Source organism: Salvelinus namaycush, chromosome 9 (genome assembly GCF_016432855.1).
Source record: "Salvelinus namaycush isolate Seneca chromosome 9, SaNama_1.0, whole genome shotgun sequence".
NCBI classification, from domain to species: Eukaryota; Metazoa; Chordata; class Actinopteri; order Salmoniformes; family Salmonidae; genus Salvelinus; species Salvelinus namaycush.
Window position 1 is genome coordinate 42,551,651 of NC_052315.1, and position 15,017 is coordinate 42,566,667.

The following is a 15,017-nucleotide window of genomic DNA, read 5'->3' on the forward strand; positions in this document are numbered from 1 at the left end:
CGCTGGCATCGGCCGCTGTCCCAGCCTGCCCCTGTGCGGCGGAGGCGCCACGTGGCCCCGTGGAGCCGTAGAACGCGCCGGCGGTGAAGCCGCGGCCACCGAACGGGCGGCCAGATGTAGAGGCGCGGGCAAAGTCGGAGTCGCGGCTATCCACGGACGGGCTGCGGTGAATGGCTGACTCCTCACTGCTGGACTTCTCCATGCTCTGGGGCTGACGCTGCTGCTGCTGAGGGGCTCGCTACTGTTACACACTCTACCATGTCTCAGAGATGAGAGGACAGAACTCTCCCCCTCTAACAGGCTCCTCTCTCCCTCTCTGCTCTGTACTGATTCTCTTCAAGGCTAGAAAATCGTAATGTTTCTTTATCAGAATCGTTCTATCTCCCCAACACAGGTAAGTGAGAGGAAGGAACGACACAGGTGTTATTCCCAGCTCTATGTGTCTTCTGCCCAATGCCCAGTGTCTGCTCTCATGCTCTTGAGTTAGCCATGCAGAGAAGCCCTAGTCCAGTGAGAACCATTATTACCCTGACAAGTGACAGCAGACTACGTCCTTGAGTCGGTAAGTTTCAATAGTGTCCCCTGGATCTCCTGTGCTCTCCACACTGCTGTGATGTTTGCCGTGAGAGCAGACCCCCTGTGACTCTTTCTCTCCTGCTGTCAGCTGCTCCACTTCTTCCACCTGGTTCACTTCTCCCTGCTGCTGACCTCAGGACTGCTTTCTGCCTGGAGCGGTGGGAACTTTTACCCCCCTACAAAAACACAATCCTCTATCTTTTTCCCCTCTCTCCGCTTCTCCTCCTCTTTTCCTGCACTCTCTCCGTCCTCTGTGCTTTGCGCTCTCCAACGTGCTGACAATACACTCTCTCCCACTCCGTCTCTCTCTCTGTGCTCTATGGTATCATTCTGCACTCAGTCCCCTGCTCTCTGCCTGTGCTCTCATTTGCAGCGCCGTGGCTGATGTGTGCTATTATCGGCAAGCCACATCTAACGGGCATTCCCAATCCTATCCCCCCTAAATTAGAGCACTGCCCTCATTCCCTCTCCTCTCTTTGCCTCTCCTCGGCCCCTCCCCACTGCTGAGGGAGCAACCAATGAGGCGGCTGCAGGCAGCCCGGGATCCTCCCCTCCTCTCCGACCATGTAATAAGCTGATCGTAACACTGCTTTGGCTATACAAGTTCAGCAATTTCATCTGTGCTGTCTGCGCGTCAGGGGGTCCAGGAGGCCATTCATTAATTTAAATATCATGAGGCCAGGGAAACGTGTGGGAGGAGGGTGAGCGGGGGGGGGGGGGGGGGGGGGGGGCTAGGTTCATATTAATATCTGCATGGGGGGATGGGCTTCTCCTGTCAGTGTGGAACATATCACATAGTGGAGTTGGCCAGTGCTCTCCGATGCAACCTTCAGTCCTTCGATTTCATTACGACACTTGCTATATTCACGCTCCTGTTTTATTTACGCTTATATTTATTATTCGCTTATGTTTACGCCTATATCTGTGAAGAGCTGGCTATAATGACATCAAAACGCTATCATAATAAGGATGATTACTGCATGCAGACTTGAGGAGTACTGTATTTCTGCAGCCTTGTCACAACGTTGTCAGTTGCTCAATACCTGCTTGCTCACGTCCATGTAAGGAGCGCCGATAAATTGGCAGGGACTCAGCCTTTGGAATTAATCGCACCATTTCAAGCATGGAAATGGGAGAGTGGCTTAAAGATACTCAGAGCTATCCTATGGAATACCAGGGTCAAACACGGACCGTCTCAGTTGTTTCACACACATATTACAGCTCCATAAAGCTCCATCCTTACATTTATCTAATCTGGTTTAAAATTCAATCCCCAGATGACTCAATGTAAATGATCTGTGAACAAAGAGAAAATGCATTTGGCCTGATAAGATATCAAACCCCCACTGAGAGAGATGACGTTTCCTTTATAGTGTACATGCTGATTTGATGAGATGGGGATGAAAGATTTGATACCTTTTGATACAGCACGTGTCTTTCCTTTACTTTGATACATCTTTTCTCACCTCAGAGAACTACTGCACAAAGAATAGCAATACCAGCACCTTAACACCCACTTACATAGCCCTTTCACAAGGTTGGGTTTGTGAAAACAGCCTAGTCTTAACTCCACACCTCTGCGCTGTGGTAATGATCCTCCTCTCTTTCGGGCAAAGGCGAGGTTGAGTGCTTGTGATGGCTGCAACTCTGAGACAGATGGACAGAGTTTCAGCTGAATGGTCTTAAGGTAAACCCAGTACTACCTTATATACACAGAGATACACTAATCCATGTCTCTTGTGTTTATACTACGGGGTATACAAACCCTCACAAACTTCCACAGACGCACCATTGAGAGCAACCTGTCGGGCTTTATCACTGCTTGGTACGGCAATTGCACGTCCGCAACTGCAGGGCTTTTCAGACGGTCGTGCGGTCAGTCCAATGCATCACCAGAGGCACAATCAGCCACCCGAGCCACAGTCTGTTTACCACACTACCATCTAGAAGGCAGACAGTACAGGTGCATTAAAGCTGGAACCGAAAGACTGAAAAAAAGCTTGTATCTCTAGGCCATCAGACTGTAAAATAGTCAATACTAGCCGCCTCCACCCAGTATCCTTCCCTGAATCTTAGTCTCTGTTACTAACCGGCTAACACCCAGTACTCTACCCTGCACCTTAGAGACTGCTGCGCTATGTACACAGTCATTGAACACTGATCACTTTAATAATGTTTACATACTGTTTTACCTACCCACTTCATATGCACAGTACCAGTCAAAAGTTTGGACACACCTACTCATTAATGGGTTTTTCTTTATTTTTACTATTTTCTACATTGTAGAATAATAGTGAAGACATCAAACCTATGAAATAACACATATGGAATCATGTAGTAACCAAAAAAGTGTTAAACAAATCAAAATATATTTTATATTTGAGATTCTTCAAAGTAGACACCCTTTGCCTTGATGACAGCTTTGCACACTCTTGGCATTCTCTCAACCAGCTTCATGAGGAATGCTTTCCCAACAGTCTGGAAGGAGTTCCCACATATGCTGAGCACTTGTTGGCTGCTTTTCCTTCCTTATGCGGTACAACTCATCCAAAATCATCTCAATTGGGTTGAGGTCGGGTGATTGTGAAGCCAGCTCATCTGATGCAGCACTCAATCACTCTCCTTCTTGGTCAAATAGCCCTTACACAGCCTGGAGGTCTATTTTGGGTCATTGTCCTGTTGAAAAACAAATGATAGTCCCACTAAGTACAAACCAGATGGGATGGCGTATCGCTGCAGAATGATGTGGTAGCCATGCTGGTTAAGTGTGCCTTGAATTCTAAATAAATCAAAGACAGTGGGAACCACACATGCGAAGATCATCCGTTCACCTACTCTGCATCTCACAAAGACACGGTGGTTGGAACCAAAAATCTAAAATTTGGACTCATCAGACTAAAGGACAGATTTCCACTGGTCTAATGTCCATTACTCGTGTTTCTTGGCCCAAGCAAGTCTTTTCTTATTATTGGTGTCTTTTAGTAATGGTTTCTTTGCAGAATGCCAAGAGTGTGCAAAGCTGTCATCAAGGCAAAGGGTGGCTACTTCGAAGAATCTAAAATCTAAAATATATTTTGATTTGTTTTACACTTTTTTGGTTACAACATGATACCATATGTGTTATTTCATAGTTTTGATGTCTTCGCTATTATTCTACCATGTAGAAAATAGTAAAAATAAAGAAAAACCCTTGAATGAGTAGGTGTGTCCAAACTTTTGACTGGTACTGTATATATATATTTATATTCCGGACTTTGACATTGCCCGTTCTGATGTTTCTTAATTACATAATTGTTATTTGAGGGATTTACGTGTATTGCTGTGTATTCTTAGGTATGTTGGAGCTAGAAATCTAAGCATTTTGCTGCACCTGCGATAACAGCTTTCCCACTATCCTCTGGTGGCCTTAACCAAATTGTTTACCTAAAATCAGTTTCCTGTTTCAGAGTGCAGTGCTCCTCTCTCCATGGGCAGCTGTGTCTGTGACAGACTATTCTACATGCCACATTCAACTTTAATAATAATCCTTAATGTCAGCGTCACTGTTCACGTAAGCCTGGTGTGGGATGAGAACGATGAAAGTGGTCCCACACAGATAGCTAAAGAAGCGTTGGCTCAGCTCCTGTGTGTTGTCTGATCACAGCCCGTCAGGCCCTTAACTATTAATTCAATACGTTGTGCGTCAGTAGCCGCTGCCTCATAGGAGGACATGCATTCATCAGAGAGCTATGGGGGCCCTTAGCTAGCATGTGAGTGTGCTGCTGATGCCTCCACCAGACACAAGGGCACGTTCCTCCTCTCACTCCCACGTGAACAGATCCCAGCTGCATTCATCGCCATCAACTCAACAGAAGAGAACCAAAAGGCATGGGGCTCTGAAGTCCTTTATTAGGCAAGAGCAAGGTTGCACAGGGATTCTTCATTCTAACTTTCTCTGATGCTGAATAAACCTGGCAGCTCCTTCGATACGTGTTAAAAAGGAAACCTGGAAAGCGAGCTTCGAGTTCAGTAGGAAGATCCATCCTAGAATACTCATTTTCAGGGCTCCTCCAGCCAAAACACTACTGCTTTTCTATCATGGTATGAAAGAGTATAACATAAAATCAAAGTAAAAGTGCCCTGTGGCTGTGTCAGGCAGAGTAAATATGAAACAAACAACATTAGTTCTGGCATATCTGTGTGGAGCTCTATTGGAGTAAAGCTTATGTAGTCTAGCCACACGGCACCATCGCCAGCAGAACAGAAACAGTGGTGGGTGGTGGGCCAGTTCTATTTAAGAAGCACTTCAATAATTAGACCAATAGTGCAAAGTCGTCTTAGGTTTCTTCTTAAACCTATTGGGTGAAATGATAAAGAAAATTAAATCTGCAGGATTAAGACTCTGGCCTCTAAGAGTTTCTTAATGTGGAACAGTATCTAATAAGATACAGGACAGCCATTTAATCATTCGGCAAGCATCCCTGGAAACTGCACATGTACAAATTAGATGAGTGTGATCATAAACCCAAATACTGTAAAATTTGGTGGTGGATCTTTGATGTTATGGGGCTATTTTGACCGGACTCGTGCAGAGTTACTCCACCTCAAGAATTGCATTCTGCGAAAGGCTTGGCACATGCATACTCAGCCTGACTGGCTCTCGTTCAGGCAAATGAGAAATAAGTGCACTCAGGCTATCCGGTAGGCCAAAGTTAGTTACTTTAAGGAGCAGTTCCCTCTCTGTGAGTCGAACCCCAAGAAGTTCTGGAAAATGGTTAAAGACCTGGAGAATAAACCCTCTTCCTCACAGCTGTCCATGTCCCTTAATGTTGATGATGTGGTTGTTACTGACAAGAAGCACATGGCTGAGCTCTTTAATCACCACTTCATTAAGTCAGGATTCCTATTTGACTCAGCCATGCCTCCTTGCCCATCCAATATTTCCTCATCTCCCACCCCTTCTAATGCGACTAGCCCTGATGCTCCTCCCTCTTTTCCCCCTGCCCCAACACAATGTTTCTCCCTGCAGGCGGTCACTGAGTCCGAGGTGCTAAAGGAGCTCCTTAAACCATCTGGGTCAGATGCTTTAGACCATTTCTTCTTTAAGGTTGCTGCCCCTATAATCGCCAAGCCCATCTCTGACCATTTTTAACCTGTCTCTCTTCTCTGGGGAAGTTCCCATTGCTTGGAAGGCAGCCACTGTTAGTCCTTTATTTAAAGGGGAGATCAAGCTGATCCTAACTGTTATAGGCCTATTTCTATTTTACCCTGTTTATCAAAAGTGTTGGAAAAACTTGTCAATAATTAACTGACTGGCTTTCTTGATGTCTATAGTATTCTCTTATTAAAGGTTCTCAATGATGACACCATTGCCCTTGATTCTAAGCTATGTTGTGCTGCTATTTTTATTGACTTGGCCAAAGCTTTTGATACGGTAGACCATTCCATTCTTGTGGTCCGGCTAAGGAGTATTGGTGTCTCTGAGGGGTCTTTGGCCTGGTTTGCAAACTCTCTCTCTCAAAGAGTGCAGTGTATAAAGTCAGAACATCTGCTGTCTCAGCGACTGCCTGTCACCAAGGGTGTACCCCACGGCTCGATCCTAGGCCCCACTCTCTTCTCAATTTACATCAACAACATAGCTCAGGCAGTAGGAAGCTCTCTCATCCATTTATATGCAGATGATACAGTTTTATACTCAACTGACCCCTTCCCGGATTTTGTGTTAAACGCTCTACAACAAAGCTTTCTTAGTGTCCAACAAGCTTTCTCTGCACGTAACCTTGTTCTGAACACCTCCAAAACAAAGATCACGTGGTTGGTAAGAAGAATGCCCCTCTCCCCACAGGTGTGATTACTACCTCTGAGGGTAGTCACCTCATACAAGTACTTGGGAGTATGGCTAGACGGTACACTGTCCTTCCCTCAGCACATATCAAAGCTGCAGGCTTTGTAATCGCTCCTCTTTCACCCCAATTGTTCCTCTTTCACCCCAGCTGCCAAACTAACCCTGATTCAGATGACCATCCTACCCATGCTAGATTATAGAGAGGTAATTTATAGATCGGCAGAAAAGGGTGCTCTCGAGTGGCTAAATGTTCTTTACCATTTGGCCATCGGATTTGCCACCAATGCTCCTTATAGGACACATCACTGCACTCTATAATCTTCTGTAAACTGGTCATCTCTGTATACCCGTCGCAAGACACACTGGTTGATGCTTGTCATGACGTGGCACTTTCTGGGTGTAGATCGTGGCTTCCCCCTTTCTCTCACTCTCTCCTACACCCAGGTTCTGTTATCTCAGGCCATAAATTCCTGGTGGAGACTCTCTCCCCCTGGTCATGCAGAGAGAGAGACCACAGAGTTACAAGGCTGGAAATGGTTAAACTCTGAGACGATCGATCCCTACAGAATAAGAGCAAATCTTAGATACTAATTACTAGACTGCAGCTAGAAATTATGTTAACCTAGGATGCGAGTACAGACAACCGTCTAAACATCTATTCTATGAGAACATTTCTGAATGGTACTCTGAAGTATCCATTCTAACCACAAAATACTTTGATCTTTGGGGAAACTCAACCAGAGAGACTCTGATGAACTCTCCAGCAGACGGACCGGATTCCAACAGAGAAGACAACAATGACATACGGGCGTAAATATATGCTTGCAATTATTCTCGAATGAGCGGCCGTTCATGTGTGAAGGATTTGCTTTTCAATGTATATAATTATAGACCCTGTGTAATGAATCCATTTGTCTTTCCCGCTCCTTTATCAGTCCACACTCCGTTTCCTTTGTATACCAAGCCGGCATATCGGTTGAGCCCACTAGGGGATCTTCACTATCATTGTTAGTTTGTTATGCATGTTGTATGTGGAGGATGAGGGCTGCAGTAGATATCTCAGATAAGGGGCAGTGAGGCCTAAGAGGGTTTTATAAATAAGCATGTTGTGTCTTTAGTATCATTAAAGGTGAAGACTTATTTTATCAAATCAATTCTCTGTAATTATTATTGCGTGATTAAACGAATCATGTCGGGGGACCACGTAAAATCTTCAGATTCCAAAGTTATAATTTTCCGAATATCTGATCAATTAGTCTTCTGTTAATGAATTATTCTTTACCTTACATTAGTCTGATTTCAAACGTCGTAGAATTCTTGGTTAGCCTAAACCATGAGTCATCCATACACCAATTGGCTTAATAATATATTTACTAACTAAATAAATAATCACAGAAATGCATAACAAACCAGAAGCCATCTGCGCTAATGTGACGGAGGAAACACCGCTCAACTGATGACCGAAGTCAGCCTGCAGGCACCCGGCCCGACACAAGGAGTTGAGCCAAGAAAAGCCCGCCCGGCCAAACCCTCCCCTAATCCAGATGACGCTGGGCCAATTGTGCGCCGCCCTATGGGACCCGCGGTCACTCCGCCTGACTCTGCCATATATTCTTAGTTCCGCGCCAATGACTGCAGGAGACAGGAGAAGGGAGACACATGTTTGTGCTCTCTTGTCAACCGGAGTGTGAAGAAGCTGTAGAGATGATAGAACAGACAGACCACACACACCAAGAAAAGCCAAGTCCTCCAGTCTAAACAGTAGACCTGCAGGCACATCCGTCAGACAGAGCTGCAACAGATAAGAGAAGACAGGACAGGCAGGGCCGAACAAACAGACAAACACAGGCTAGTTCATTAGCATTTAGCCAAGGAAAACAGCCTATTCAACAGTGTTGGGGAAGCTACTCTGAAAAGATAGTTAACCAAGCTACTAATTACATGATAATTGTTAAATCCACTGCAACTCAATATTAGGAAGGTCTTCTTAACGTTTTGTACACTCAGTGTACAAAAATTATGTTTCAAGTGAAAATTATGCAGGTCTGATGCCAAAATAGAAAGGAAATGATTGCCTACTTCACCCAAAGTTTATTTTCTTTTTCCACAAAAAAAGTAGTGTGCAACTATAGTTCCAGAAGTTAGCTACAACGCTACATGGCAAAAAAAAGTAATTAACTACTGAAAACACTACCTAGATTGGATTTTAGTTCAACTACCACCAAGCTACTGCAAAATGTAGTTAAATTACTAGTTGAACTACATATACTGCAGTTCACTACTCCCCAACACTGAAATACAACATAGGCTACAACAAAAAGGCAAGCGTTAAAGGACCATCTTTTAACTCATAATATTGTTTACCATGTTAAATACCATAGAACGTAATTCCTGGAGTTGTATAGTAATTTACATGCATCCGAAACCGCAACAAAATACATATGGGTAGTGACAGGGTATCATGATTATGTTGATCAAAGGAGCAGAATAGCTAAGTCCTCTGGACGGTGGAAGACTTAACGTAATATTTCAAAGGCCCATAATGGAACGTCAGCAATATGTATCTTATTCAGTTCAGTGGGAAATCAGCCGAGGGTTGAAGTCAGGTCCCCGTCATCGATTTATTGTCTGTACGGTAATTAAAGTTCATTGTAAGCCTTTGAACGGCTTACAACACCCCTTGAAGCCATCAAGTCATCCTCAACATGAGATACATTCAAATCTTAGATTCTGAAGATTTGTGATTTTATTTTGTTTACTGTGGATAATTGAAAGGTCCTCGAGAAACACACATGCACGCACGCACACAAATTATATTAAAAAGCCCTTTAGTGTAGGAAAAAGGGAACGGGGCAAAACAAAGAGGAATAAGCCTTTGAATTAAATAGCATTTTCAGGTAAACAATGCACAAACTGCTGAGCTGCTGGATTATACAAATACATCCCTGGAAGCTACTGTCTGTGATAAATGTTGATAGTCATGGGTTTCCTACCCTTTGCCTACTCTCTGTAATGTGTTGAATCCATTGTCTTGGAGAAACTGGGGACCAAGGACAATTGAAGCAATCAACCAAGAAAACCTACATACAGTAAGTCTGTAACCACATAAAAAATACTACAGTTTACTATAGAATACTACAGTACTTAGTTTCCACAGTTTGTTACGTTACAGCCTTATTCTAAAATGAGTTATTTTATTAAGTTATAAATTATTTTCCCCCTCATCAATCTACATGCAATATCCCAAACATAAATACCTCATTTACATAAATATTCAGACCCTTGGCTATGAGACTCGAAATTGAGCTCAGGTGCATCCGGTTTCCATTGATCATCCTTGAGGTGTTTCTACAACTTGATTGGAGTCCACCTGTGGTAAATTCAATTGATTGGACATGATTTGGAAAGGCACACACCCGTCTATATAAGGTCCCACAGTTGACAGTGCATGTCAGAGCAAAAACCAAGCCATGAGGTTGAAGGAATTGTCCATAGAGTTGTGAGACAGGATTGTATCGAGGCAAAGATCTGGGGAAGGGTACCCAAAAAATTCTGCAGCATTGAAGGTCCCCAAGAACACAGTGGCCTCCATCATTCTTAAATGGAAGAAGTTTGGAACCACCAAGACTCTTACTAGAGCTGGCTTCCCGGCCAAACTGAGCAATCGTGTGACCAAGAACCCGATGGTCACTCTGACAGAGCTCCAGAGTTCCTCTGTGGAGATGGGGGAACCTTCCAGAAGGACAACCATCTCTGCAGCACTCCACCAATCAGGTCTTTATGGTAAAGTTGCCAGACGGAAGCCACTCCTCAGTAAAAGGCACATGACAGCCTGCTTGGAGTTGGCCAAAAGGCCCCTAAAAACTCTCAGACCATGAGAAACAAGATTCTCTGGTCTGATGAAACCAAGATTGAACTCCTGAATCCCAAGCGTCACATCTGGAGGAAACCTGACACGTCACTACGATGAAGCATAGTGGTGGCAGCAGCATGCTGTGGGGATGTTTTTTAGCAGCAGGGACTGAGAGACTGAGCAAAAGATGAACGGAGCAAAGTACGGAGAGATCTGTGATAAAAACCTTCTTCCAGAGAGCTCAGGACCTCAGACTGGGGCGATGGTTCACCTTCCAACAGGACAACGACACTAAGCACACAGCCAAGACAACGCAGGAGTGTCTTCGGGACAAGTCTCTGAATGTCCTGGAGTGGCCCAGCCAGAGCCCGGACGAACCCGATTGAACATCTCTGGAGAGACCTGAAAATAGCTGTGCAGTGACGCTCCCCATCCAACCTGACAGAACTTGAGAGGATCTGCAGAGAAGAATGGGAGAAATTCCCCAAATACAGGTGTGACAAGCTTGTACCACCATACCATAGAAGACTCGAGGCTGTAATCACTGCCAAATGTGCTTCAACAAAGAACTGAATAAAGGGTCTGAATACTTATGTAAATGTGATATTTCAGTTTAGATTTTTTTTCCTAAATTTTTTTTCCAAAATCTTCAGACGAAGAGGAGGAAGGCTGCCGTTACAGTAATGTAAAAGTACATTTTTGGGGGGATCCAATACATAATATTGTACACTTGTCATAATTTGGTTGTAATCCAGAGAGGTTAGAAAAAGTATCTAGATCATCTATGAGGCTGTGAAGAGATCCAAATTGTGAATTTAAAAGAAAACATGAATCATCAACATACAATGACATCTTTGTTTTTAAGCCCTGGATTTCTAGGCCCTTGATATTCATGTTGGATCTGATTTTAATAGCTAACATTTCATTGGCCATAATAAATATATATGCCGATAGTGGACAACCTTGTTTTACTCCTCTTGACAGTTGAAAACTTTCTGAGAAGTAGCCATCATTTATTATTTTACACCTAGGATTAGTATACATAACTTTAACCCATTGTATAAAATATTCTCCAAAATTGATATTTTCCAGGCATTTATATATAAATTCCAGTTGTACTTTATCAAAAGTATTTTCAAAGTCAACTATGAATACTTGGACTGGTTTCCCAGATTTTTCATAGTGTTCTATTGTTTCCAGTACTTGTCTTATATTTTCTCCTATGTATCGTCCATGTAAAAAAAAGCCTGTCTGATTAGGATGAATAATATCCGACAATAACTTTTAATTTTAAGCGCTATGCTAGAATTTTTCCATCACAACACTGAAGTGTAAGGGGCCTCCAATTTTTTGAATGGACTGGATCTTTATATTTACCACTTGGGTCCTGTTTCAGTAATAATGAAATCAGACCTTCTTGTTGAGTATCTGCTAATCTACCATTTTTTAGGAGTGGTATGCTAATAACGGTCTTCTGAGTACATCAAAAAAGGTTTGGTATACCTCCACTGGTATACCATCCAGCCCTGGAGTTTTCCCGGACTTAAAGGATTATTGCATAAATAAGTTCCTCTGTAATTTGGCTTTCAAATGAGTCTTTCTGTACAGCTGTTAATTTGAAATTATTATTAGGAAAAAATGTCTTACAATTAACTTCAGTTAGTGGAGATGGAGACTGAAACAAAAATATATGCTTAAAGTACTTTGCTTCCTCTTTCAAAATATAGTTTGGTGAATCATGGGTGACTCATTTGGAACAAGTTTCAGTAAATTATTTTTGGTAGCATTTCCATGTTGAAGATAGATGTTTAATTTTTTTCCCCTCCATATTCCATCCAGATTCCTTTCTTTCATTTATTTATTATTATTATTATTTTTAATTATACGTAGTTTTTATTGTTTCCTTTTACGATATACCAACAATGCAATTGAATTATATTTGGCATTAAACAATAACTTGACAGACATGAATACACAGAGCACCCGGAAAGCACCCAGACTCCCCGCCCGCCCGCCCGCAACCCACCACGCCACAGCCCCACTCCAAGACGGACCAAATAAAAAACAACCTAATCCATTCTAGAACAAGGCTGCAACTCAACAAAATACGGAAAAAGTCTGGGGGCATGAACACCCCCCAAACACACCGCACACACAAAGATAGAAAAGGAAACAAGCTTTTAATTTTTCACCCACAACCACCCCTCCCCCATAACAACTATTACAACAAAAGGAAACATTTAAAAAAAAATATATATAAAATAAAAAATCCCTACCCCTACCAGTCGTCTATGTATGTCTGTAGTCTATCAGGCCGTTACATATTGTTTTCACTTTCTATCTCTGAGAGAAAATGTCCCCAAATGTCCCTCAGAAAAGGTAGCAAGTTTACCATTACTTTTATAAATCAATCTTTCATATGAAGCTGTTTCTGCCAAGGCCACATACCATTCCTTATAAGAGGGAGGGTCCTTCTCCCTCCACTGTCTCAGTATCTCTTTTGGCTGTGGTTAGAGCAACTTTTAGCCAGTTTAAACATGAGCTTCTCAGTCCATCAATATCTTTAGTGATATTCAGTAACAACAAAGCAGGATTTACAAGTATTGTGGTACCCAGAATATCCGCAATCTTTTCCATTACCTTCCGCCAAAAGGGATGCAAGCTTGGACAGTCACAGAACATATGGTTTATGTTCTTGACTGACATCTCCAGCATAGACTGGATTCTATCAAACCTATTCTGTTCAACCTCAGAGGAGTCCAATAAATCCCATTGAACACTTTAAATTCAATCAGCTTGGACCGGGCATATCTCAGGGAGGAGCATCTGTTGTACTTTTATATTCCATTCCTCCTCTCCAAATGTTACCTCCAGGTCTTTTCCCATACGGCCTTTAGGCCCTTACAAGTTCCATTAAATGAACCTATAAGGTGGCAATATATAAGCCCTGTGGTATGTGGTAATTTGCATAGGATTTCTATCAAAACGCTTATATCGGAATGTCCTGGGATTTTGACCTTGACTATGTGTCCCTGACCATGTGTCCCCCTATTTTCAATTCAGGGTTGTTCCATAACGAAGCATAGCTTATCAAGAAAGGTGAAGATCTCTTTATCTTATGAATCTGTCTCCATATATTTTTAGTATGGGACATTATTGGTTTCTGGGGTCCCACCTTTTGTTGACTCAAATAATCTGATTCCCTCAAATGGGGCATTAAGTTCCTCTTCCATGTCCACCCAGATTGGCCTAGTCGAGTTCACAATAAAGAGAGACCTTATTTGGGAAGCGACAAAGGCTTCTTGATACAATTGCATGTTAGGGAGCTTTAATCCTCCCTTCTCAGCACACTTGATCTTTCTTGAATAAGTTCCTCGATTTATTTTTGTTTTTCCTCTAAGGTATTCTGTGCCTCTATGGTACTGTTTTTATTGCTACCATGTTAGTCCCTCTATTTCCTTTCTTAATATGTATTCTTTGCTTTAATTGCTTTTGTTTTAAAGATGAGTATTGAATTGCATGGCCTCTAAAGGCACATTTAAAAGTGTCCCATACAATAAGGGGATCTGCTGTACCTATGTTATGTAGGAAAAAGTCAGTTATCAATTATTTTGTCCTGTTGAAAAACAAGTTGTCATCCAATAGGCGTGCCTACGTGGAAATTCTGTAAGAGTAATGTATATGCCAATTATTTGATGGTCCGACCGGATTCTGTCCCCTATCAACACTTTTTAAACTTTTGGTGCCAGAGAGAATGACATAAGAAAGTAGTCAAGACAACTAGCTTGATTGAGCCTGAATTTGTTATATCTCACTAGGTCAGGATATTTAAGCCTCTATATATCCACTAGTTAAATGATTTTCGTGATTTCCTTAAGTGCCTAAGGGTGATAGTTTGTAGTGTGATTACCTTTACGGTCCATTGAGGTATTTAAAACCATATCATTCCAGGTGACTATCTCATGAAGCTGGTTGAGAGAATGCCAAGCGTGTGCAAAGCTGTCATCAAGGCAAACAGTGGCTATTTGAAGAATCTAAAATATAACACTTTTTTGGTTACTACATGATTCCATATGTGTTATTTCATAGTTTTGATGACTTCACTATTATTTTACAATGTAGAAAATAGTACAAAAAAAAGAAAAACCCTTGAATGAGTAGGTGTTTTAAAACTTTGGACCGGTAGTCCAAGGTCATCAAGGTTCTCATTAGCAGCTTTGAGAAATTCCTTGAATATTACGCTCACCCATCCGGGGGCTTTGGTTTTGTTGGACCAACCCTGCCAGGCAGGCTCAGACTCTTGAGGGGGCAGCGTGGCTTTAGTGGGTCTCTGACCTCGTTTATCTTTCTGTCTTGGCTGCATATAGCCTACTTGCAGTAGGCCTATAAAGCAGATAAGGATTTTTCCTAAGTGTGTGGGTAGCTCAGGTGGCCGTATAGGGTACAGGGTTGGGGACCGCTCCATCATGATAAGACAGTAAATAAATAAACTATATTTGTAATCTATTTTAAAACGTATATCACATTTCTGCACAAAATTGAAAGCGCTCTCTGTCACAACTCCTGCTCGCAGACACACATGGGCTCTGGCATTTGCAACCATTTTCCTTTTTCACTTACTTAACTCCAGACTTTTCCAAACACAAAAACACACACCCCACCTTCCATCACAATACACCCACACATACCCACATACTGTGATTTCTGTGTCCTCTGTTAGCTGTGGTTTTATCCCTACCATGTTGATTCTTATGTAATTTCGGG

General features: G+C 42.5%; 1 protein-coding gene across 1 annotated transcript in view; it reads right to left on the reverse strand.

The window, feature by feature from the left end:
* tspan9a (tetraspanin 9a) overlaps positions 1 to 15,017 on the reverse strand; it is a 285,667-nt gene that overhangs the window by 103,288 nt on the left and 167,362 nt on the right. The window lies entirely within an intron of this gene.